The 24077-nt window shown below is 46.8% G+C and overlaps 1 protein-coding gene and 1 long non-coding RNA gene across 2 annotated transcripts in view; both read left to right on the plus strand.

Annotated features, from left to right (window-relative positions):
• LOC135375785 (uncharacterized) overlaps positions 1-7331 on the plus strand; it is a 33278-nt gene extending 25947 nt beyond the window's left edge. Inside the window, exon 6 of the mRNA XM_064608423.1 lies at positions 7220-7331. The gene's annotated coding sequence lies outside the window, so the exon portion shown is untranslated. The remainder of the gene's footprint in view (positions 1-7219) is intronic.
• On the plus strand, positions 5756-6669 carry LOC135375766 (uncharacterized). Its single transcript, XR_010417385.1, has 2 exons — positions 5756-5867; positions 6491-6669. It is a non-coding gene; the product is annotated as an uncharacterized LOC135375766 (long non-coding RNA).
• Positions 7332-24077: the final 16746 nt, after the last annotated feature.

Genomic DNA, 24077 nt, shown 5'->3' on the forward strand with positions numbered 1-24077 from the left:
ATCACATCACTCGTTAGACAGATCGGCGTCTGTATTTTTCCTTTCGTTGACGTCATGACGGAGCGCGCGCAGCGGATGTGTGACCTTCACGGCGTACCAAAGATATCTGCAGGTGCGTCGTGTGTCGGCGCCTTTTGTTGTCGTTTGCGGCGTTTCTTCCCATTGTTGTTTCCAGAGCCCTCCATGGAATCCAGCACGTCTCTCCCCGTTGCTATGGCCGTCTTTTTTACTGCGCGCGATATTCCTTCGCCATCGGCCAAATTCCGCGCCAAGCGCTTCAACGTTCTCTTGGCGATCGGTTTTATTTGCTGCCAGATGGGAACGATAAACTTGGATATGTTGCTCAACACACCGCCCCCTCGTTGGAAAAGGGGTCCCGTGTACATGGGAATTATTTTGGGGGAATTCCGGTACATATTTGAAATGCAACGTTAGATTGGTTCTGCCTTTGGACCGCAACGGCAAACGTCTTCCCATTTCGTCCGCGAGAACGATCGTCACTGAAGGAATTTCGAATTGAGACAGGTTAAAATACTGGATGTTATCTAACGTGTAGGTGACGACGTGCTTGTCTTTCTCGTAATAAAAGGGTAGTATTTTTAATATAGGTTTTTTCCCGCTCCCCACGTACGTGGATTCCACGATATCCGTGTACACGATTATGTTGTGAAACGGGGGTTCCAGGAGTACCTCGACGGAGCTCGTGGCATCCTCATCCCCCGTGAACACGGTACGCGATTCGAAGCCCAAAAGCACGGCCAGGTACTCGGAAAGTCTTAGGGTGGAGGTGCCCTCGGAAAGCCGAATTTTACATTTCTGTTCGGTTCCGTCGAAGCTGAAGCGCGCGCGTTCGCCTACGCGCTGATTAATCGCATTTAGAAGTGCTTGCGGCGTCGCATAATAGCCGGGAGGCACATGTACTTGCAAAGATCGAGGAATTTTCGTCTTGATCGTGAAAGAAAATTGACGCGCTACGGGGAGAGAGACGCGTAGCGTTTCTTCTTCGTGTCCCTCGACGGGTGTGAGATGTAGCAGCTTGACAAAGGGTTCCGGTACGTGCAACCCTTTCGGTGTTTTCAGAGAGTACACGTTATCCGCGAATTCTAGCGAGGCGTCCAGCTTGTGCGTCTGGAAATACTTGTTGAGTGTGTTCCGTAGGGACGTGGTTTCCGAATTCAGAGTGACGTCGCCGAAAGCGACGGCGGCTGCGGCGTGCTCCAATAAGATGGAGGTGGCTTCGCGTTCGCTCAATTTGGGGGGTTTCACCGCACGACCTGCTTCGCGGGACGCTAGCGAGGCGTCGAGCGCTTGCGCGAGCCGAGGGTCCAATTCCACGGCTTTCACGTCCACGGGTAAGACGAAGTCGTATCGCGATTTATTGTACGCGAAAGAAACGTCGAATTCCGAAAGGGCTTTTCCCAAATCCCTCTCGAGATCCGAGGTGACACGAAAAGTTCTGCCGGCTTCCACCGTGTCCTCGAAAGAAACCTCGATTTTCGCATCTTGCCTTTCGTACCCGATATTTAAAAAATCGTTACTTACGCTGAGATCCATCAGACCGACTTTATACCGATTCGAGAGCTGAAGCGGACTATCGAAAGCTACCGTGAAGGCGTTGAGTTTATTCGAGGGAAACTTATCCATGCTGGCGTTCGAGAGCAGGTGGACGTAGATGTCTGACATCATTTCCCAATCTTGACCACGTCGCTGCTCGGAACCCAACTGTCGTGTTCTTTGTCGTAACCGAACCAGCGAACCAAGGAGAAGCTCTGACCGTTCACCTGCTTCTTCCTCAGCACTTTCGTTACTGGCCAAGGCTGATTGGCGTCTCGGGTTACGACGAGTACCTCCTCCGGGTAGAAAGATCCGTCCACTTCCTTACCCCGGTAATCTTCCAGGTGTACGACGGGAGGAGAGGTGTCTCTCAGGCGGGAGACGGTGAAAATCTGAGGCGACCAACTCCCTTCCGAGCTCTTATGAAAACCTTTTCTGTGAAGTAGGACCCTCACTTTATCCCCCAGTTTGAGCTTCTTTTTCACGGAGGGTACGACGGGCTTCCCATTTATCTTATTGAACAGCTCCAATTCGTTTTCGGGCGTGACTTCGGACGGGCTGATGCCCAAAGTCCTGTGTTTGGTGGTGTTGTAGTCGCGCACGATCTTGGGAAGCGCGGAAACGAAGTGGTATTTTCCCGTTACTCTAAAATAACGGAATATTCTGTCGCGTAAAGTGCGTATGACGCGCTCTGCCTGCGACGCTTTGATTACTGGAGAGAAGGTAGAATACATCTGTACCTTCTTTCGTGAGAGATACTCCTTGACGGTCTTGTTGTAGAATTCCCCGCCTCTGTCGCAAAAGATGCGTGTAGGTACGTTACCTCCCCGAAAAAGTCTTATCATGGCCCTTTTCATTTCGGCGGGGCGCTTCGTCTTTAGCGGGAGGGTGCGCAGAAAGCGGGAGAGGGAATCGATTGCCACGAGAATGTAGCGGTAGCCACCGTTGAATCTCTTGTATTTTGAAAAATCGGCGAGATCCATTTGCCACACGTCGTTGATCTTGAGCGCGATGATGCGTCTCCTATTAAACTTTCTTCTGACCGGATGGTGGAGCGTGTAGGCATCCAGCTTTCTGAGAATGGCGAGAGCCTTCTTTTTGCTCAAGTGATGCGCTTTTCTATAGCGTTCCACACCCCCCAAACCACCCTCTGGTTTCTCATATCCCTCCATAAGTCGTCCACGCAATGGAGGCTTGCTGCTGCTGCTGCTGTTGAGGCTCGCGAGATTTGGGTAGAGAAATCAGACGCAATAGTTTCGAGACTTTGGGGAACCAGGAAGGTTTCTTTCCCGTCTTACGTTGCAACAAATAATTGACGAGTTCGTAAACGGAGGAGTGTCTGATGGGCTTGCCCGACACGGAGACACAACCCTCGCGATCCCAGGAAAGAACCTTCTTTAATTCCGAGACGACCCTTTCCGCTTCCTCTTCGTCCACCTCTGGAGAGAGGAGCGAATAGTCAAAGTCATTTGTAGCGTCGGACGCCTTGTTTTTATTGTCGTAGGGGTCAAATCCGTACTGCTTGAGTATGCGATACAGTGCTTGCAGTATGAGTTTCACTTTGACGTCGTCACTCTCCTTCGAGGAAAGAATGTTTCCGATGGAGGAGGAGGTCACTTCAATTCTCTTGGCCATTGGTGAAAAGGTTCAACACGGCGGAAAGCAGGAGAGGAACCACCGACGAAAGAACGCCCTGTCCTCGCTGCTGAGACAGATAGTGCTTCAAACGTTGCGGATTCTTGTGAATCTTTTGTAGGCGAGCCGTCGTAAAAAGCGTTTGTGCTTCTTCAAACGCGCGAACGTATCTGGAGCTAGAGCCACCTTTCCGTTCAATACATTGAGGCAAATTTCGGAGAGGTGTTTCATGTCGGACGAGGACGAACGTCTCAAGACGTCGCGGCGGCGTGGAGGGGGTAGAGTGGAGAGTACTTTGAGTAAAGTGAGGTGAGGGCGGAGATTCATTTCGGAGCGTAGATATATTGACGTTCTCCCGGAAAGATATTGCTACGCAACCTGTGATCCTCGTGCGTGTAGTTGTGAAGATCCACGAGTAAATATGCGTGGGGCGACGACATCGCTTGTTTATATGCGTCCAGAAAATACTCCAATCTTTTTCTGCCAAATAGCTGTTGGCCGAAATGTTCCATCTGGTGCACGCTGCGCACGGTGCGCCACAGGACGACGTAACTGGCGTTGTAGGATATTGTTCTAAAATGGCTACTGTCGAAAAAGATGTTTTGAACGAGTAAGAAAATCGACGCGTTGGCGTGGTTAGAACCCCGAATGAAAAGATCGGTCACCTCCTTCAAGGAACCGGCGTCGGTCATGTGATCGTCGACGACGATCAGCGTAGCGCGCGACGTGTCCCACTCTCGCGGTAGCTCCTTGGTAAATTTTACGGAGTCCCCGAATTCGTCCTGCATGCTCGGCGAAGCATATTTCTGCACGTAGAATATTTGTGACGGAGGCTTGTCTACCACGTCGTTCAGGTTCCTCAACACGTTAGCAACGAACGTAGATTTGCCGCACATGGAGGGGCCGCTTAAGATACAGCGAAAGGGATGACGGAAACGAAAAGGTTCGGGGGAAGACATGTTGCGTGCTTACACGTTGCACGAAGAGAAAGAAGAGACTGAGACTCGAGGAGACATGCATCGCTTTTTATTTACACATCCTCGTCGTCGTCCTCTACATCGGAACTGCGTTCCCAATACAGATTGTCCAGGCTAAAGTTGGACTTCTTTTTCGCCAGTCTGCGCGAACGTATCTGGAGCTAGAGCCATCTTTCCGTTCAATACATTGAGGCAAATTTTGGAGAGGTGTTTCATGTCGGACGAGGACGAACGTCTCAAGACGTCGCGGCGGCGTGGAGGGGGTAGAGTGGAGAGTACTTTGAGTAAAGTGAGGTGAGGGCGGAGATTCATTTCGGAGCGTAGATATATTGACGTTCTCCCGGAAAGATATTGCTACGCAACCTGTGATCCTCGTGCGTGTAGTTGTGAAGATCCACGAGTAAATATGCGTGGGGCGACGACATCGCTTGTTTATATGCGTCCAGAAAATACTCCAATCTTTTTCTGCCAAATAGCTGTTGGCCGAAATGTTCCATCTGGTGCACGCTGCGCACGGTGCGCCACAGGACGACGTAACTGGCGTTGTAGGATATTGTTCTAAAATGGCTACTGTCGAAAAAGATGTTTTGAACGAGTAAGAAGATCGACGCGTTGGCGTGGTGAGAACCCCGAATGAAAAGATCGGTCACCTCCTTCAAGGAACCGGCGTCGGTCATGTGATCGTCGACGACGATCAGCGTAGCGCGCGACGTGCCCCACTCTCGCGGTAGCTCCTTGGTAAATTTTACGGAGTCCCCGAATTCGTCCTGCATGCTCGGCGAAGCATATTTCTGCACGTAGAATATTTGTGACGGAGGCTTGTCTACCACGTCGTTCAGGTTCCTCAACACGTTAGCAACGAAGGTAGATTTGCCGCACATGGAGGGGCCGCTTAAGATACAGCGAAAGGGATGACGGAAACGAAAAGGTTCGGGGGAAGACATGTTGCGTGCGTACACGTTGCACGAAGAGAAAGAAGAGACTGAGACTCGAGGAGACATGCATCGCTTTTTATTTACACATCCTCGTCGTCGTCCTCTACATCGGAACTGCGTTCCCAATACAGATTGTCCAGGCTAAAGTTGGACTTCTTTTTCGCCAGTCTGTCCGCCGCTAAGATGCGGTCGAGCGTCTTCATCTTGTCCTGACACATTTCTTGACGTGCTTGCAACCATTCCAGACGGTGGACTTGAAAGGCTTCCTCCACGATGCCGCGTATAAATTCGCGAAGTTCTTCGTTTTTTGTCTTTTCCTTGCGACGACGAGAAACGCAGGAGAATAAACCACACATGGCGTTTTCCACGTATCGGTCAGAATGATGCCGCGAGCGCGGTGCGCGCTGCCTTTATAGAGATAAACGCGCGCGCGCGCAAAGAACGGAGAATGAAAGCGAAACTGAAAAGCCACCCGTCGCCGCTAGGAGCGCGCGCGCAGCAGAGAGCCGAAACCGAAAACACCCGCGGCCGGCGCAGAGGGAGCTAGCAGCGCGCGCGCGCGCATGCGCGGACGGGTGGAGCAGAGGGCGCGCGCGCATCCATAGCGGCCGCTGCGCGTCGCCTCTCTCAGTTTCTCTCGGACCGTCCCGGAAGACGGACGTGCGCTCCGCGCGCTCGCTCACTTTCTGGCTGGATCTCGTAGAGAGCAGACGTATGTTCTCCGCGCTCGCTCAGTTTCTGCCTGGAAGTTGCCGCGGGGGAAAAGGTGAGTGATTTGACGCGCTCCTTTTCTCGTATGTTTGCCGTGTTTAGCGGTGACCGCGCTCGTGTTAAGCCTTTTCTCGCATGTTTAGACTTGTTTTGCGGTGTCCAAGCCTGTTGACGCATGTTTAGCGATGTGTGGTTCCCGCCTTGTGTTAGCTGCGTAGTGTTGAGGTTAGGCCTAAGCGATCGTCCCCTCGTAAGCCTCTTTCCTCGTATGTTTGCCGTGTTTAGCGGTGACCGCGCTCGTGTTAAGCCTTTTCTCGCATGTTTAGCGATGTGTGGATCCCGCCTTGTGTTAGCTGCGTAGTGTTGGGGTTAGGCCTAAGCGATCGCCCCCCCGTAAGCCTCTTTCCTCGTATGTTTGCCGTGTTTAGCGGTGACCGCGCTCGTGTTAAGCCTTTTCTCGCATGTTTAGCGATGTGCGCCTTGTGTTAGTTAGCTGCATAGTGTTGTGACGTTGAGGTTAGGCCTAAGCGATCGTCCCCGTAAGCCTTTTTCCCCGATGTGTACTGTTTTCTGTTTTAGCAGTAGCGGTTAGACCTTTTCTCTCGCATGCCTAGACTTGCTTAGCAGTGCTGTCATTTTTACCTGCCGCTAGTATCTTGTTCTGTCTTTCTCGTCTAGAGCTATGATGGTGGCGCCATCTGGTGTGATGCCTTGCAACTAAGTGGCCACCTGTCGTCGATCTCTGCAACTGCTGGGTGCAAACTACCAACATGGCGGACGCTGGTCACTCGGGTGTTGCGGAGCGGCTTCTTCGCCGCGGCATCGTTGATTTTTGAATAAATTGTTTCTCTCCACTCTATTTCTATCTTTTTATTTTATTTTCCGCCTATTTTTTTATTTTTTATGACCACGATTATCCGGAAACGCACAACTGGTCTGGACGCGAGATAGACATTCCCCAATTAGTGTGATGGCTCCCTGGAGGGTGCTGATTCATGTGGGGGGTCCCAATTAGCTCTAATTGCTAATTAATGGCGTCCAGGCCAGATGTGCGTTTCCGGATAATCGTGGTCAGTACTTACTACTTGAAGCAACTATCATAATGCACGGTGTACTGTGAAGAGAGAGAGAATGTGTGTATGCGTCCACTCCGGGATAAAGCGCTGGAAAACACAGAAAAGGCTTCCAGTTTTAATTCGGCAAAGAATGCAGTCGATGCCAAAGCATCCGGTCGTCAGGGGCATCGGTGTAACAGAAATTGTATTTCTTTGTGAGCTTTTGTATCTTTTAATATTGCGTGCTAGATATGCTATGACAAGTGTTTTTATATTGCGTCCATGATTATTGTATTACAACCGTGTACTGCACGACCTGTCCAAATTAAAGTCTGTAACCTCTATCTTGCAGGGTGACGAGCGACAATAAAAGCACCTGGTAACCAAGCTCGAAATGACGGTTTGCTCTTTTTCTTCGTGTTAACCGACCACACAAATAAACGGCACATGGAGAGATTACTAAATTCAGTGTTGCTAATTTGAGTGCATAGGTACAGTCTGCGACGACTGCAGTGCGTGTACACTGTAAAGTCACAGAATGTCGATGAATGTGTTATTTAAACAACTGCTACTCGGGAACACAGGTAGAGAGAAGTCAATGGCCTTCAATGCCGCCCGCTTAATATTTAGAGATTGGAAACCTTACTTAGCGCAGAGACAGTGCACTTGACCCACTGAAGGCAACGAAAAGGACGGGCAGCTTTATTTTGCAAAGGGACGCTCTTATTCTGGAGTAGTTGTCTATTTTAAGTGTTGTGAACACGAAGCGCCGTCACCCACTTGAGGTAAGTCGCGCTGCGAGGAAGGATGTGGCCAGAGGGCATCAGATCCAGAGAGAAATCCATAAAGAAATCAGGTAATGTTATGCAAGAAAATGTAGAACATATTGGTTGACTTTGAACGTGTCGAAGCAACAAGAAACGGTCGAGGACGGTCTGCGTCTCCAGCTAAGTCTCCCAACGTGGTTTATGTTACACGACGAGCTCGTTGCAACAACTATCATTAGAAAAGACCCAAGGACAGTATAGTGAAGTCTGTCTTCGGATCTTCCCAAATCCTGTGGGTGCCTGTGCGCAGAGAGCATGTACAATATTCCAACTAGGCAGACTTTATTCGGAAGGGTACTCTACCTAAAAGTTCAAAGTATTGCTAAACGTTTCTGGCGCTAAAAAGGAAGACCTCTGTTCAATCTACGTCTGAGCAGCCTATTCTTAGCGTACCATACTCCCACGACTTAGCGCACAGTAGTAGTTATTGGCCATCAGTTTAGCCCATTTAAAATTTGAAAGTTATTGCATCATACAGTGAGTCAATACAAGCGGTCAGTTGACAGACAAGACAGAGTGGACACGAAGGTTTAATTTATTTAAATCAAAGACGTCATTCGGAAGAAGGCAGCGACATCAGTCATATTCATCGCCAGCCAGCGTCTTGATGGTTGCGGAGTGTCACACCGTGTGGCGCCATATTTTCAAAGCATCACACCTAGAGGGCAGCATCCTCGTCATCACGGTGGCTATCGTGGAAGGCAGATAAAAATGCTGGTGGCGGCCGTGCATGAACAATAATTGCAATAGTAATCCTACATGTTTTGGCAAACGTCAACAATCCACTTCTTATCGCAACAAGATAATCGCAAACAGGTGCAGGCAAGCACGGAGAAGAATTACAATAAGTTAATCACAAACACTCTGCTAATCGCGACAAAGCTGATTGTGAACTCACACAGACACCCTGGGAATTAGAACAAGGTAAATACACTTTTTTATCGCAAACATGCACTGCTTATCGCAGACAAGGTAATCAAGGGCAAAAGAACGCGAATAGAGCAGTAAAAAGCATATGCCTTTTGCTTATGGCACGCTCGGAAAGCCTGCCGCCTGGGAAGGAGATGTTTCGTTTTCGAGTCTCATTCTTTGCAATTTTTTGTAAGTGCTATATAAAGGGAGGCCAAGCCAATGCCTCGATATCGTGGTTTACCGAATATGTAGGAAACACCACGTGTGCCTTTTGCTCCTGCTTTTCTCGTCGGTGCAAAATGATGAAAAATGAGGAACTTGGCAAATATTTCACATCTTCATGGAGGAGTTCAACTTCAACTTCATTGGCCGAAATGGTTGCAAGTGCGTCAAGAAATGGACAATATCGAGGTGCTCGACCACATTTTAGCATCTGACAGACATCGGTCTTGGGAACGCAATTCGGATGCAGAGGATGATGTGTAAATAAAAAGATTTTGTCCTCTCTAAGAGCGAGAATTTCCACTTTCTCCACACATACGAGTGTACACACATATGCAATGTCTTCCCCTGAACACTTGTGTCGTTCATTTAGTTGAATATTAAGTGACCGCTTCATGTGTCGTGAATCCACCCTCGTATAGCGAACATACTGAGGAATCTAATCGACGTAGTAGATCAACGTATTAAATATTCTATAAAATAAGTTTTTAAACAGATTGCAACATTTATTTTACTGAAAAACAAGCTTTCGGACGGAGTCTGTCTGAAAACTTGTTTTTTAGTAAAATAAATGTTTCAATATCTTTATAAATACAGTCGACCCCCGTTTATCCGGACTTCATTTATCCGGATCCCGCGGTATCCGGACAAAAGGCACGGGAACGGATTTTCCTCCATGTATTTTGTTTTCGTTTATCCGGACTTCAGCTTCCGGACTCGGACAAGGATTCCTGGGAACGAAAGTCTAAAATGCTTGTAATTCAGCTTCAGTTATCCGGACTACCGTGAGTAAGAGGAGACGCTGACCCCGCCTCGTCACCCTTTTCGCTGTGTTGGGGTTATTCCCGTCACACGTCAGGGGCACAACCGTGCACGATGACCCCCTTTTCTATTTGTGTGCGTTGGGTCACGTTGACCAGTCGAGTCATTTGGAAATATCTCGATCAACTGTCTGGTTCTAGAGGGGAAAACTCCAACCCGAGGGCCTGCTGCTTACGGCCCGTTGGCCGGTGATGATGTTCCCCTAGCTGAGCTGCGATCCCTGATGCAGAGGTTCACTGCGACTGCCGTAGATGATGCTGCGGTTTCTGACTACGTTGACGTTGATAAGGATGATGATGCGTGTGCAGCTATATGACTGATGACTGTGTGATTGCTGCTGCTGCCTCCGATGATGTGCAGCAAGATGGTGCCGACGACGCCAGTGAGAAACAAGGCTCCGACATTGACACTTTGCGTCCGCACTGACATTCTCCGAGCAGCGCAGCAGCGTGGCTCAACTCTATGCAATTAGCAAAAGTTTGCAGGAATCGAGTGCCTACACTACTGTGTAACAGCTGTCATTGACGAGATTTCTGTGTTTTAATTAAACCGTTCTGTGTAGGACGTTTCTATTCGGTCGTTTCATTTATCCAGATGCCCCGGTATCCGGACGATTTCGCCGGGAACGGCACCGTCCGGATAAACGGGGGTCGACTGTACTTATTTTATTCACTTGCGAGTGCTAGACTTCTCCCATTTTTGCCTGTTAAATATTCTATGTACAGAAATATGCTACACCGGGTTAGCAGGACGAATTTTGGGACAAAGTGAAATATACCAAAGACTTACTTCGCGCGTGGGATGTGTCACTTGCTACATTCGCCGTCGTCAGTTATCACGTGAACGGCAGGGAAGGGTAACGGTAATGGTAACGGAAACAGAAACGGTATATTACCGAAATTGGAGGTGGTAACAATAACGGAAACGGATACGCATACCACGGTCCTCCATTACCGGAAACAGAAACGGAAACGAATTTATCGTCCGGTATTGAATTCGGGTAATGACTATTCCTGTTGTGCGATGACATTTGAGTGACTTTTCATTTTTTGTTTTTGTTTTGATGACTCCATTCCCTGTAATGCTCTAAATACTACACGAAAGCATGGAAGGAAAGCGCAATAGTGAATCTCGAGGGTGCATCTGTCGCTTACATCGTCCCAGTCCTCATAATTCCATGACATCAACACATGACTATACTCCACCATAGCAAGTGGATGACAGCCTACTATTTAGTTACTTATTTTGTACTTTGTTCTTTTTTTTTAATTTCACCGTGGCCATGACAGTATCATTTACTACTGAGAGCGTCTGCTTATGAATGCGACACTGAATGAAGGTTACGCCCATCTGGAGTTGCTGGACTCCGAGTGACTGAAGACATGTTCCTACATTTTGCAAAATGTGCGCATCCCAACGACGTAAAATTACTTATGTAGTGTGTACGCGTGACACCGAAGGCACTTGGGCAAAACAGGGTGCTGACAGAGCTGCAAGGGCTGTCCTCTCGCAGCTCTGTAACAACCGTTCCATTACCGGAAACAGTAACGGAACCGTAACGGAAACGAAATTGAAGGGCCGGTATCAGAAACAGATAACGGAAACGAAAATATAGCAGTAACGAAAATAGAAACGGTAACCAAAATATGTCCGTTATCCTTCCCTGGTGAACGGTGCCAATTCTTTGAAGGGGGATACTGGTCTTCTCATTGAGGGTTCTCACCATTAAAAATACATCGATATTCCTACTGGTTCGCACGTTTTTTCAACAGCAGCAATTTTAGAACCATATCCTACAAGGCCAGTTGCATCGCGATGTGGCGCACTGTTTGCAGCATTGACCAGATGGAACATTTCATGCAGCAGCATTATCTTTGGTAGAAAAAGATTGGACTATTTACTAGACACATATAAGGAAGCAATATCATCGCTTATTTACACGCGGATATTTAAAATTACATGCGCGAGAATTACAGGCTACACAGCGGGTGTTTTTTTCTGGACGAGCGCCAATATATTTAGGCTCTGAAATGAAACGATGTTCTCGTCTCAGCTTAGTCAAGATACTGTCCATGCTCACCTTCCACGTCGTCACGACATCTTGAGATGTTCATCCTCGTCCGACATTAAACACCTCTCCAAAATTTGCATGAATTTACTGAACGCGTCGTTGGCTTCAGATACGTTTCCACCTTTGAAGAAGCACAAACGCTTTCTACGATGGCTCGCGAACTAGAAGATACACAAGAATTCTTGGCATTTGAAGTGCTATTTGTCGCAGCAGCGAGAACAAAGCGTTCTTTCGTCGGTTGTTGCCGTCCTAGATTTTAGGATGTGTTGATCATATGCGCTTCATCCAATGCCGAAGAAAGTTCCTCCCTCTATCGGTAACATCCCGACCTTGAAGGAAGGCGAAGATGTCAACGTCAGAACCATACAGCGGGCACTCTATCGTATACTCAAGGAGTACGGATTTGGTCCCTGAAACTATGAAAGTAAACAAATAAAATAAAACATATTACGTGCTGAGTGGAAGGATGTGGCCAGAGGGCATTGGATCCAGGGGCAAACAAATCATATAATACTAGGTGAGAAGTTAGTTGTAGAGCGTACATCACTACCCAAATGACTGACTTTTCATTCCATTCTTCAGACGTCGACGAAGAGGAAGCACATAGGGTAATGATGGAATTGAAAAAGGTCATTTCCTGGGATGAAAAAAGGGGCAATCTCCATGTTTGCGAGAGTAAAACCGGGACTAGTGTACCCAAAAAGGGAAAACACACACTTAGGATGCCTACGATGCTTTTCGTTTAGGCCCGTTTGTCCAACGGGCCTAAACGAAAGGCTGGTTTTAGGCTTCTAATCAACTCACGACCGATGTTACACATGCTGGCCTAGTTCACACGTTCTTGGGCAACCCCTAGTGGGCTGCTCAGTATGTTTAAAGGGGCCGTAAACAGGTACAAAAGGTGCACATTTCTTTGTGTTATATTATTGAAACTTATGCAGTAAAAACTCCTTGCAATTACTAACGCTCAAAAACAAAAGGCGCTTGCATACGGATGAAATATTCACTGCGCTCTTTCGCATTTTAGCTCCGCCCCGCGCTCTAACTTTACGTCATTTTGACGTAGCGCTTTCCTCACCAATTACGATCGAGTGTTCCATGTATGATTTTATTTCAAATGCGGAATTGGACTAGATGAACGTGAATCCTCTTCTATTCAAAATCTAAACAGTTACAGCCTCAAACTGAAAAAGAAATGCGTTTAATTTAGGTATCATACGCGCACTACGTTTTCTGGGCAGTAGCACGCAGCACACCACGAGCGCGAATGAATATCCGGGACTACAGTTCCGGAATCTTAGGTAGGTGCGCGATGGAACATCTTCGTCATCTTCGAATGGTTCCGACAACTGGGCTGCCGTACTTTAGTTTGAGCCACGCGGCATCGCGTCACCAGCTCGCGTGGCACAGTGGATAGCGTGCTGGCCATGTCACGTCGTGACTGGGAGGAACCCGGGTTCGAATCGCTATCATGTGATAGCAGTCCAACTGTTGTTGAAGTCCAACTGAGATGTTGAAGATGCCATGACGTTGAATTTCGGAACCACGGAGCGCAAAACGTCGTTTCACGCAAACAAACTGAGCGCTCCGACTCACAGCTGATAACGAAGTATGTTTATTGGCTGGTAATTTGAAACGTCATGTGCGCAGCTCGGCCCCCCGATTCGATGGCAAAACGCTACGTAGCCATGTGACGTATGCGTGGTGGAGAGAGGCTCGCTGGTTACTCATCTTTGAAAGCAGTTGTATGGGTCAATGAGCTGGCACGAGCCGAACGAAATCTATATTTGGGTATTATTATCTGCGTTCTTTCATGGGGTATCATTATTTCAGAAATGCTTGGCGGCCTGTTTACGGCCCCTTTAAAACGAAGAGCAGGACCGACTAATGCTAGGCAGGCAGTCCCACGGAACCGCCAATCCCATGGTTCGAAAAATTTGAAATGTTACTGCGAATATCGCTATAAGAACTGAGTTACAGAGCGACCGGGGCTCCATATAACCACTGGCTGTTATCCAAAGTTGCCGGTGTGACACAAACTTTGAGAAGGAAAGTGTTCGCCACTCCCGCCGCTTAGCGGCACGCAGCGATGACGACGACGACGGTTCAGTTTTAAAATCATAGAGTTAATATAGGGAAACTCTAGACAACGTACTTGGCGCGCCGTCAATGGGATTCTCCTAGCCCCGAGCGTCGCCTCCCAGGTCCAACCATCCGTTGGTCATGTACAGTTTTAGTGGACGAATTTCTGCCCACTAACTACAGCGGAGCTGCTCCCTTTGTTGTCAACCCTGTGTAGTCACGTGGGATAACAAACGGGGGGAAACGAACCGATGGAGGGAACAATGTCCCGATGTACGAACCTTCGGAATGCGTGCAGAATTCAGTAGTGCTACCGGAATCGCAAGGTAAACGTCATATCAAACGTGAATCATGACATTACATGCGACACCGCCATTCTTTTGCTTTCGACTAACACACATGAAGATGTTTACCGCCTATGACGCGTTGAAGTGGCGTCTGTATGCTTTGCGAGCGAAATCAATAAATCGTTATGCATCGTAACAAATGTAGGCACGTATTTCCGAAGACAGCAATAATCCAAAGACGAATACACACGGTAAACCACTGATCTCTATGCAGTGGCGTATCTAGAGCTACCTGCGCCCATGGCAACATGGTGTCCTTGGGGATGCGTTTTCGTGTGGTCCGCACTAGGTTTCACACTACAACCTCTATAATGGCGGTTGCTTTAGATCATTTATGAATGTGCCAGGTTGAGTGCCCGACCAGGCACATTCACTCCCGACCACATAATGGCGCCCCTGTTCACCTGGCGCCCATGGCACCTGTCCACACCTGCCACACCCTAGATACGCCACTGACTCTATGTATAAAGGTTGGATCGCGCATAGGAGAGGAGCTCGTGGGAGAGAGGTGCGGCAACCGGCCGCCATGTTGGAGGGCCCACTGGCGCCGTGACTCCTATAGGAAACAATGGGGAGCGATTTGATTTGGGGTATTTATTGCGCTTTAAAGGCTCCTCATTGCTGATTAGCACGCATCTTTCTTAGGAATCAGTGTGCTGATGTATTCCAAACGTGCTTCAGCCGTGTTCCTCTAGTTTTTAATGGTAATTGCCTTCTTTTTCTTCTCCGCTGCCTGTATTCCGAATTCGGGGGTCGTAACTGCCGTGCACAGGGCACATACGCATGATGGTGAATTTGGTGAATGTCAACCTATAAAACTAATTATTTTTACTCAGAAAGGTTTCACGCTGCTTGTTATTGTAAGGTACTTCCGATTTTATATTTTTTGTTTGTTTTCGTTTGTTGTTCGGTTTTCGTGTGGTGTGGCTCGTTATTTTATTCGCCACATCACCACTAGCAATGAGGTGGAGTATGGACCCTGGCAATGAAACTCCCCATTCCTCATCTATTGTCACGAGTGCTTTGCAGAAGTTCAGCTGTCAGCGTATTTCATTGCAGAAATTCGAAGCGCTGTGCACGAAGAGCATGCACATGCATGACATATCACACACGCTGTAGGAGCGACTGCACATACGAGGTTAACACAGCAGTTTATTTACTTCCACCGTACCTCACAGATTAAAAGAACAGTGGAACAAATTGGCATATTGGCGTAGGTTCTGCATCCGGTTCTTCGGCACAGCTGAGCGACTGTGAGGGGAACCTGCAAGCACAAGCGCATTGTTTATAGAAAATACATGGTCTTGAGATTTGTAGGAGCAGCCACACATACTTTCTTAGTACGCAATGGCACCAGCGAAGTAGCAATGCAAACAAGTCCGAGTTGTCAGATGCACGCGATACGAATAAACAGATTTTTCTTCAAAATAAAGAGCTTACCCGCGAAAAGTTATCCCTCTTTCTCTGTCCGCGTGAAGTGTACTCAAAGCTGCAACAAACTGGCATGACATGCCCTTTAATTTAAATGAAACTTAAAAAAAAAATACGGGCAGCGCCGCTTGCACTAAATGCAGACGACAGGATGCGATGGGCCCACCAATATGGCGGCCGGTGACCACGCTGTGGACCATCCTACGCGCGATCCAGCCTATACTATAGAGATCAGTGCGGTAAACCGACATCTCCATGCTGCTCTGCGCGTCAACGGGAACCGGAAATGGCGAAAACGAAACCACTCGCCATTCCATGCTCTGGTCTGTCCAGTTTCGCGATAATAATGTGACGACAGCACAGAAGCGAGTGATGTAGTGGGAAAATATTCACTGATTATTTGTTTAACAAACACGTATGAGATACCCGCATAGTGCGCTGAATTTAGAGAGCGAGTGATGAATTTAGGAAAAGGAACACGTCAAGTTTAGCGGAATTAAGAAGCCAACGGAAGGCAACACCTTCCATGACCAACGGATGGCAGCTCCATTGTAGCCACGCTTTTTTTTTTTTTTTTTTTTTTGAGCCAATACGATTTCCTGTTTGATATCGAAATAAATGTCGACGATGGTGATATCACATTGTAATGGCATATTATCAGTCAACCGCTGAACTATTGATACTGCCAAGCTGTTAATTATGTAAACGACCAGTTCAACTCCGCTTCCCAGTAAAGTGGCGTAAAAGTCTATATGTAAGGAAAGGATAATGATAACACGATAAAATCAACAGTTGAGACGTTATCCGATGTCCTTAAGAAAGTGACAAGCTGACACGAGGATACCCAAGTGTGTCATGATAAGCGAAAATGTGTGAAGCTCAGCTCAAGCGTACATAATTTGTCTTTCTTCAGTTTGGAACTATATCTGTGAGTATTCTGGAGGAACGTGATCGACGTAGCAGTCTGCACGTCCCAGGCAACACACACGGCACATGGAATGGAACTCCAACGTTAAGTATATGGTTATGGAATGTGGAATGCAAAGCTTCCACTTCAGATTAACGTAGGTCACACATAAAATTTCAACGCGTGGCCCGCACTGCGTAGATATATCGCACTTTCCTCGGTGACCGACCGACGGCAAAGAAGGGAACGTTAGCGCTACTACGATTCTCTGTAGAAAAATTACGCGACAAGGAATGTGCACTGCACAACGTTTTCCCAGAATGTTTTACATCCAGATTCCGCCTGGGAAATGCACTCATCAAAACAACATTGATTTCTTATGGGTGAATCAACAGCATTTTTCAGTTCACCGTTCGAAGTCAAGAACCCGCAAATGATTGCCGCTCACCTGGAATCAGCAGACCTAAATGTTTAGACAAAAAGCGCAAGACGTTGTATTTTCTTATAATGTTCCCCCAGGACGCAGAAAGGCGATAGTGTGCTCTTTCACCGTCATAGTTTCAAAAGATATGTTTGCATTTAGCTGAGACATCCTGTACATGTGTATTCAGGCTTTTAGTGCATATTTCGAATATGGTTAGTGCGTAGTTGCATGCACATTTCAATTTTATTTCCTTTGGGACGGGAGTGAGTAAAAAGCCAGAAGGCCTAACAACAACAACAACAACTTTATTTTCAGAAAGAGAGTGGGGAGGTTCATTGCCAGAGGCGATACTCTACCATATTGCTGGTGGGGATGTGGGGAATAAAAACATGAGCCCCTTCACAATAACCATTGAAGTGCGATGGTGTCCAGGAATGTCCAGGAATGTCAAAAGAGCTTTGAGCGCTGATCGTTGCTGGGCTGGATTGGGCCAGGGACCAAGCAATTTCGATAGTGAGAAGGGGCGAGAGTCCAGCTGACTAACAGACACGGAGAGTGCGGTGCGGGAAGGTAGGTAGTGGGGGCAATGCAGAAGAATGTGCTCCAGATCCTCTAGAGCACCACAGTGGCAGCAGGTGGGAGAGTCAACTTGTCTCAAGCTGTAACGCCACTGAGCTGTGAAGGCCACATCGAGTCGCATTCGGTGGATTAATGCAGCATCTTGACGAGAAGGCCTGGCGAAGACTCTGCTCCGAAGAACACATCATACGGCAGCATTATAGAGAAATTACCCAGAAGAAGCACGTGAAAAATAGAAATTCACTTAATCCCTGGATCAAATCGAAAAATTCCCGTTTAGAAAACAAGAAAGTTTTTACTGACGCATCTATAAACTGATTAAACAAAGACGATAACATGTTTTGTACAGACTGTTTCTTGTAGTTAGTTCTAGATATCGGTACATCAAATTGTACGTCTGTAAGCTGATGGGAACAAGAACGTTTCCGAAGATTACACACATACAAAAATTCGGCACGATTATTACGAACACTTAAGAAATACGTTAATGTCAATTTATAATAAAAAAACTGTGAAATTGGAACAATGTTATAGCACTTAAAAACCTCTCTGGAATGCACAAGATAACGCGAGCCAGCAATAATTTTCGAGGCTCTTCTTTGCAGGACAGATACTACATTTATATTCCTATATCTAGTTTGTCTAGACAGTTCTAGACAGTGTGTTTCTAGACATCTAGAAACAAACTGTGAATTATATATTCGCAACTTTACATTTTCTGGCTGCAGACAACGATGTCTACATAGCATTCCAGTCGTCGTTTTCATGTTGACGGACTTCGAAGCCATTCGTTAGATTGGCTTAGTTGTTAGATCGATTGAATAGGCTTAGTGGTTAGATCGGCAAGCGAAGGAACGGTAGCTACATTCTTGTCTACCATCGTTCAAGAGTTTGTTACATTGGTGCGCCATGGCAGAAGCCTTGCGACACACACGAACCAACGGTATACTTGCGCCATCTCTTAGGCGAGAGCAGAGGCTTGGTAATTGCCTGACCTCCACGGAGGAGGAGGAGGAGGAGGAGGAGGAGTGTCGTTGGGAGGAACCCGAGAGGTCTGCCTGCCTGATTAGGCGGCATGTTTCTCGGGAAGGGAAAGGTGGTGGAGAGGAGGAGAGGAAAGGGTGAAGTGGAAGACCGAGCGGAATCCGCTCGGGGGGAGGATAGCTGCGTCCATGGGCCGACTTCAGGGGAACTGTGCCGGCATACGCCTATTACACATCTGAGGGAAACCCAGGAAAAACCCCAGACGGCACAGCCGGCCCGCGGATTCGAACCGCGGACCTCCCAGTCTCCAAGCGCACGCGTTACCGCTGCGCAACCGGAGCTGGTCCTGACCTCCACGTCTTCCTATTGAACGGCATTCAGGAGGCTAAGCCTCCCTCGCTCTTGCTTAGCAAACGCAAGGATAGTCGAGGGAACTCTGCATGGACGGCCTATTCTTAGGAAAGAGAAACCACGTGACACGATCGGCCCAATAGCTGACACTGAATGGCTGCTCCGGCGCGAAAAAGGAACGCGATACTCTGTACCCCTATTTTGTGACTTTACCCCCACCTTGCCAGTCCGAAACCGGAAGGAGGAGTTGCGAGTATGCGAGGGAGAAAGTGACCCTCTGCGCATGCGCCAATCCTCCCTGATAAGCGTGATCACACTCGTGAACGGGGGACAGGTGTCTCCGTTGTTGATCTCTATCGGCGAGACTCGCATTGAACGCATCTGAGGACGATCACGATCGCTGCCCAATGACCATTGCGCGCCATGTGGATCGCGAGTCAGTGCGTTTAGGGTATTAGGCAGAGCAATGGGCAACGAGAATTAGACGAAAATACGCGAGGAAGCTTTTCAATCGATTTCGTCCACTAGGTAACTTCCGTTTGCGCTATTTTAACCCGGTTTCACCAACGCCGATTCACACCTGAACCGAGATCAACGTTCCCTTAACTTTAATTGCGCTTTTAATTATGGTCCACGAGAGGGAGTTATTGTTACTGAAACATTCATCACGCAACCAACTAAAGGTTACAAAAAAGAATTCACTGAGTTTAGTGTTTAGAATTTTAACAAAGCTTCATCTTGGTTCAAGGTTAAGCAACGTTGCTGAAAGCGGACCTCTTTTGTACTAGGTAATAATAATAATAATACTAATAATAATTCTTATTAGTATTATTACTATTGGAGTAGTATTAGTTGTGTCACACGTACTCTAGAAGTTCCGATGCCTGACTGTAACTCAGAATCGCCGGTATTCGAACTATGCATCCCAGACTTACCCTTGTTATGTGTTTGCTCCGTAACTTCCTTGAACACCGCCTCTGTTTTTCGCTAGGGGAGCAGGAATCACTGCATCATTGGTCTAATCGGTAGATATGCGTCAAGTATGGGCGCGTTGCTATAAGGAACCTCGTGTTTTCAGCGAGGGATTCAGAGAATGCAAATAGTGTAAATTATCAACCATTTGTTTCTTCCGTCGAATTTCGCCTGATATGTGTACATTGGAATGGCTGCTAGATTTTACATATTTTTTAGCATATTTTTTACATACTTATAACGCTAGTTTGCACGCACAGCATCTAGGTTGTTACTGTGTTAGATAAAAGTAAAGTGCAATCTGGGCAGTTACTTGTGTAATTAGATAATTACGTTAATAAAATATTCTGAAAAAGTTGTATCCATTTTGTTCCAACAACCTGTAGTTGTATAGTTGCAATGCATTTTGATTTATTTCCGCGTTAGCGCCGCGAAGCAACTGTGGCTATGAGCAGCGTACAGATGTTGACAGATGGAGAGAGGACAGCAGGAAGGAGTGGGGGGTAGTATGTGTCCTGGGCCGTCTTCAGGGGGAACTGGGCCGACATTCGTATGGAAAGTCTTCGGAAAGCGCAGGGAGAACATCAGGCAGCACAGCCGGTGAGGGGGTTCGAACCCGTGTCACGTCCCAGTCTGGGCGTGGAAAGTGATCATCTTAACCCTCCGTGCCACGGGAGCTGGCTGCAATATATTGATCTGTATACATTTTGAGGGAGTAACTTACAACCACGACGATGAAAGATAGAAACCATTGAAAAGGTTAGCCAGCTGTAAGACTCGAACCCGCATCTTCTGGATTACCGAGTGGGTTCGAGTCGTACAGCTGGCTAATTATTTGCAGTGACTTCATCTTTCTCGTTAATTTCTTAGGCAATTTGAGACTTTGTATCTCTTTGTCCTCTCTGTGTTGTTCCAGCCTCAGAACATCCGTTCTTTCACGTCAGAACCACAATTAAGTGAGGTCTTATCACTGGACCAGCCTCAGACGTCCCCATGTTGTTCTTTAGACGGTTGTTATTGCGCAAACTACCATTTGTTGTTTTGAAGGAGTATGTTGGCACTCAACCGGTTTGAGCTAACTCGAGAAAACACCGAGAAAATACAAGTGCTTATCTCAAACGCACATAAGGCATGCACTGGCAATTAGGACGGTCGACACTACGAGTGCTACAATAAACATTTTGAGAGTTGTTTTTACCCGGACCTCGTTCCGGTTATACTGTATGTAACCGAAACAGAACTAAGTGACTTTATTTATTTATTTATTTAAGTACTTTAAAGACCTCAAGAGCGTATTACTTAACGGAGTGGTGAGTAGCACATAGGAAAAAGTACAATAGAAACACGCAACAAAAGTATTACAAAAAGCAAATAAATAAATAAGAAATATCGAGCTGACAAGGAAAGAAGACCAGGTGCACCATGGGAAGAGCAGGATGAATCTGAAGCCCTGCATTGGAGGAGAGCGGCCTTAAAACCAGCAGTGTCGTGTGTACGACCAACATGTTCAGGCTCAAGATTCCAATCACTAGTTGTTTTACGAAAGAATTATTTTAGAAAGGAAGTGATATTACAATGAGGAAGCTTAATCACATGAATGTCACCCAGATGAGATGAAATGTAGTTAGCAGGGACTATACGAGACGATCGTCAGCGTTTGTGTTGTGATACATATTATGGAAGAGGTTATCAACCGTATTGACGAGAGAAGATCAATGTCAAGGTTTTTCTTTATACGTGAAACACTCGCGTCTCTGGAATAATTAGATGTAATGAAGCGCATTTTGAACTGCCTCTAATTCTTGAATTAAGTACTTTTGATGGGCATCCCATATGGCCGATGCGATTCGAGTTTGGGCTGCACGAATGCACGATATGACAGCATTTTTAGATAATGTGGTGGAAGCACAAGATGCCTACGAATATTTAATTTGGTAACAGTAAACATAACTCTACAAACAGCACACCATCATTGGTCCCATATCGGTCCAAGATTGGCAGCCAATATGAGTTACGTTGGTCCAATATATAGGCCATGCAACAAAGGTCTGGTAATACGCCAATGAAACTGCCAATATTGGTCCAATGTTGCAAGCCCGTGGTGAGCCAATTTAGAATACGAATGCTCTGTAGCTATAGTAACTGCCACTCCGTTCTAGTTTTAATTGGTTTGAATGGCAGCACGACAACGGGAAGGCGTCACAGTACAATGCATCCTTTTTTTCCTGCTTTTTTCTTATATTCATCTCTGTAGATACTGAAACACTGCCATGAGTGGCACGCGGTGGTGAGATAATAGGATCTCGCGCGGTCTGGGATTTTTTATTTGATTTATTTATTTCAAAAACACAAGGCATTGCAGTCAAAGGAATACTGTGGTACAGGGTCAATAGCGCATGCTAGTGGAGACTCCTGCGACACACATTGTAAAACATCAACAACATACAGTTAAAACAACATTGAAGCGGCAACTGAAATACTAAGGAATTTTCCAGTATTTTGATGTGGCAAGTATATGCTGTCTCAACTTCGCTGCGAAACAATCTTCACATCAAACGGTAACGCATTCCACAGTCGTCGTACCAAAGCACACAGTCAAACGTGTACCATATGCATTCTTTGGCCTATAAAATGTGATCTTGTAAAGCAACACTTGGATTGCTTCTGTTGCATTTTTTAAATATAGAGCTATTGTAGGGCACATTTGTCGTTACAATAGGAAAGACAAGAAGAGTACATCTTTCACGAATCAGATCGGGAAAAGGCAAAATATTCGATTCACTGAACAACCCAACGCGTGAGGTTCGACTATTAGAGAATGTTATTAATCTGACAGCTCTCTTTTGTAGTTTAAATAGACGCTCAAGGTATGTTGTAAATGCACTGCCCCATGAGGTAACACAGTAAGTCAAGTGACACTGGACCAGAGCAAAGGACAGTTGACGTAGCACATACAGGGAGAAGTACTGTCTAGCAAGGAATAATACGTGGCAGGACTGCGATATGTTTTTTGCGACTTTGTCAATATATGGCCTCCAAGAAAAAGATGAGTCCAGCAACACTCCCAAATATTTAATTCCATACACTCGCGTTAAAAAATTGCGTTAGCCACAGCAATGATAAGAGTGGTTTTTTGTTTCATTTTTTACTCTGGCTGAATATTAGTGCTTCCCCAGAAGAAGGCAAGGACTCAGTATACTGCTACTGAAAGCTCCGTTAAAACAGCGATATCATCTGCAGAGCTCATATCCACTGACAGCTCGGTGCCACTTGATGCTTACTCGAATGAAATTCACTGCAACGAGTCCATTTCTGAAGCAAGCTAACGAATTCGGGACCTTGAATACTTTTGAGGGATTCTTGTAATAGTTCCTGGCCTTTATCGTCCTTAGCAGAAACATTTGTATGTGGAAGCAAGAAAGAAATCTCGTTCAGTAGTCGTGATCTCTCAGTGTCTTTTGGACGCAGGTTTGGATCACTCCCTACATAAAACCTTCGAATGCGGTTGATCGCATTACGGAAACGGGCATCTACTGCACTGACAATTGAGTGGAGAACCATCAGTTTCAGACAAGGCGTACTTTCCATACTGATATCGTCCTCAAGAAATAACGACAAGGGAGGCGTCATTAAACTTGAAGCGTCATAATCACAAGAATATGGCAATAATGTCACCACCTCTTCTCTCATATATAAGTTTGCACAGATTCGCGTTAATGAATTGCCTATCAAATCACTTCCACGTCCTTTGGAGTCACATGGAGTCACATTCCTCACTTGGAGGGACATGGCAAGATCCCAAGGAGATTCAAACAGCGGTCCGAGAGCGGCTGATTCACGAACAACAGAAAATGAAGATGGCCTATGACAAGCGGCATTATCCGGCCCATCAGTATGAAGTTGGCGAGATCGTTTTCATGCGGACTGCTCCGCGCCATACAGGACAGCCAACCACGTCGCAGCCAAAGTTTCGAGGCCCCTTGGTTGTAACTGAAATCCTCCCATCTGACACATACAGAGTTTCAGCGATAGACAAGTCGAGTCATTTCCGAACGACTGCCCATGTGTCACAGTTAAAGGGGTGGTCCATGACAACTAGATCAGCTCGATGATGACTCTGATGATGATGATGAAGGATCAGCGGGACCAGCATCAGCCCCTGAGCAACTAATCCCAGAAGCATCCGCAGAAGACAGGGAGCACCGCCCCAGAAGAACAAGACGACCTCCAGCAAGATTTGGAGACTTCTAACTGTAGTTGCGTGCGTGTGTTAAAGATT

Source organism: Ornithodoros turicata, unplaced genomic scaffold, assembly GCF_037126465.1.
Source record: "Ornithodoros turicata isolate Travis unplaced genomic scaffold, ASM3712646v1 ctg00000945.1, whole genome shotgun sequence".
Taxonomy (NCBI): domain Eukaryota; kingdom Metazoa; phylum Arthropoda; class Arachnida; order Ixodida; family Argasidae; genus Ornithodoros; species Ornithodoros turicata.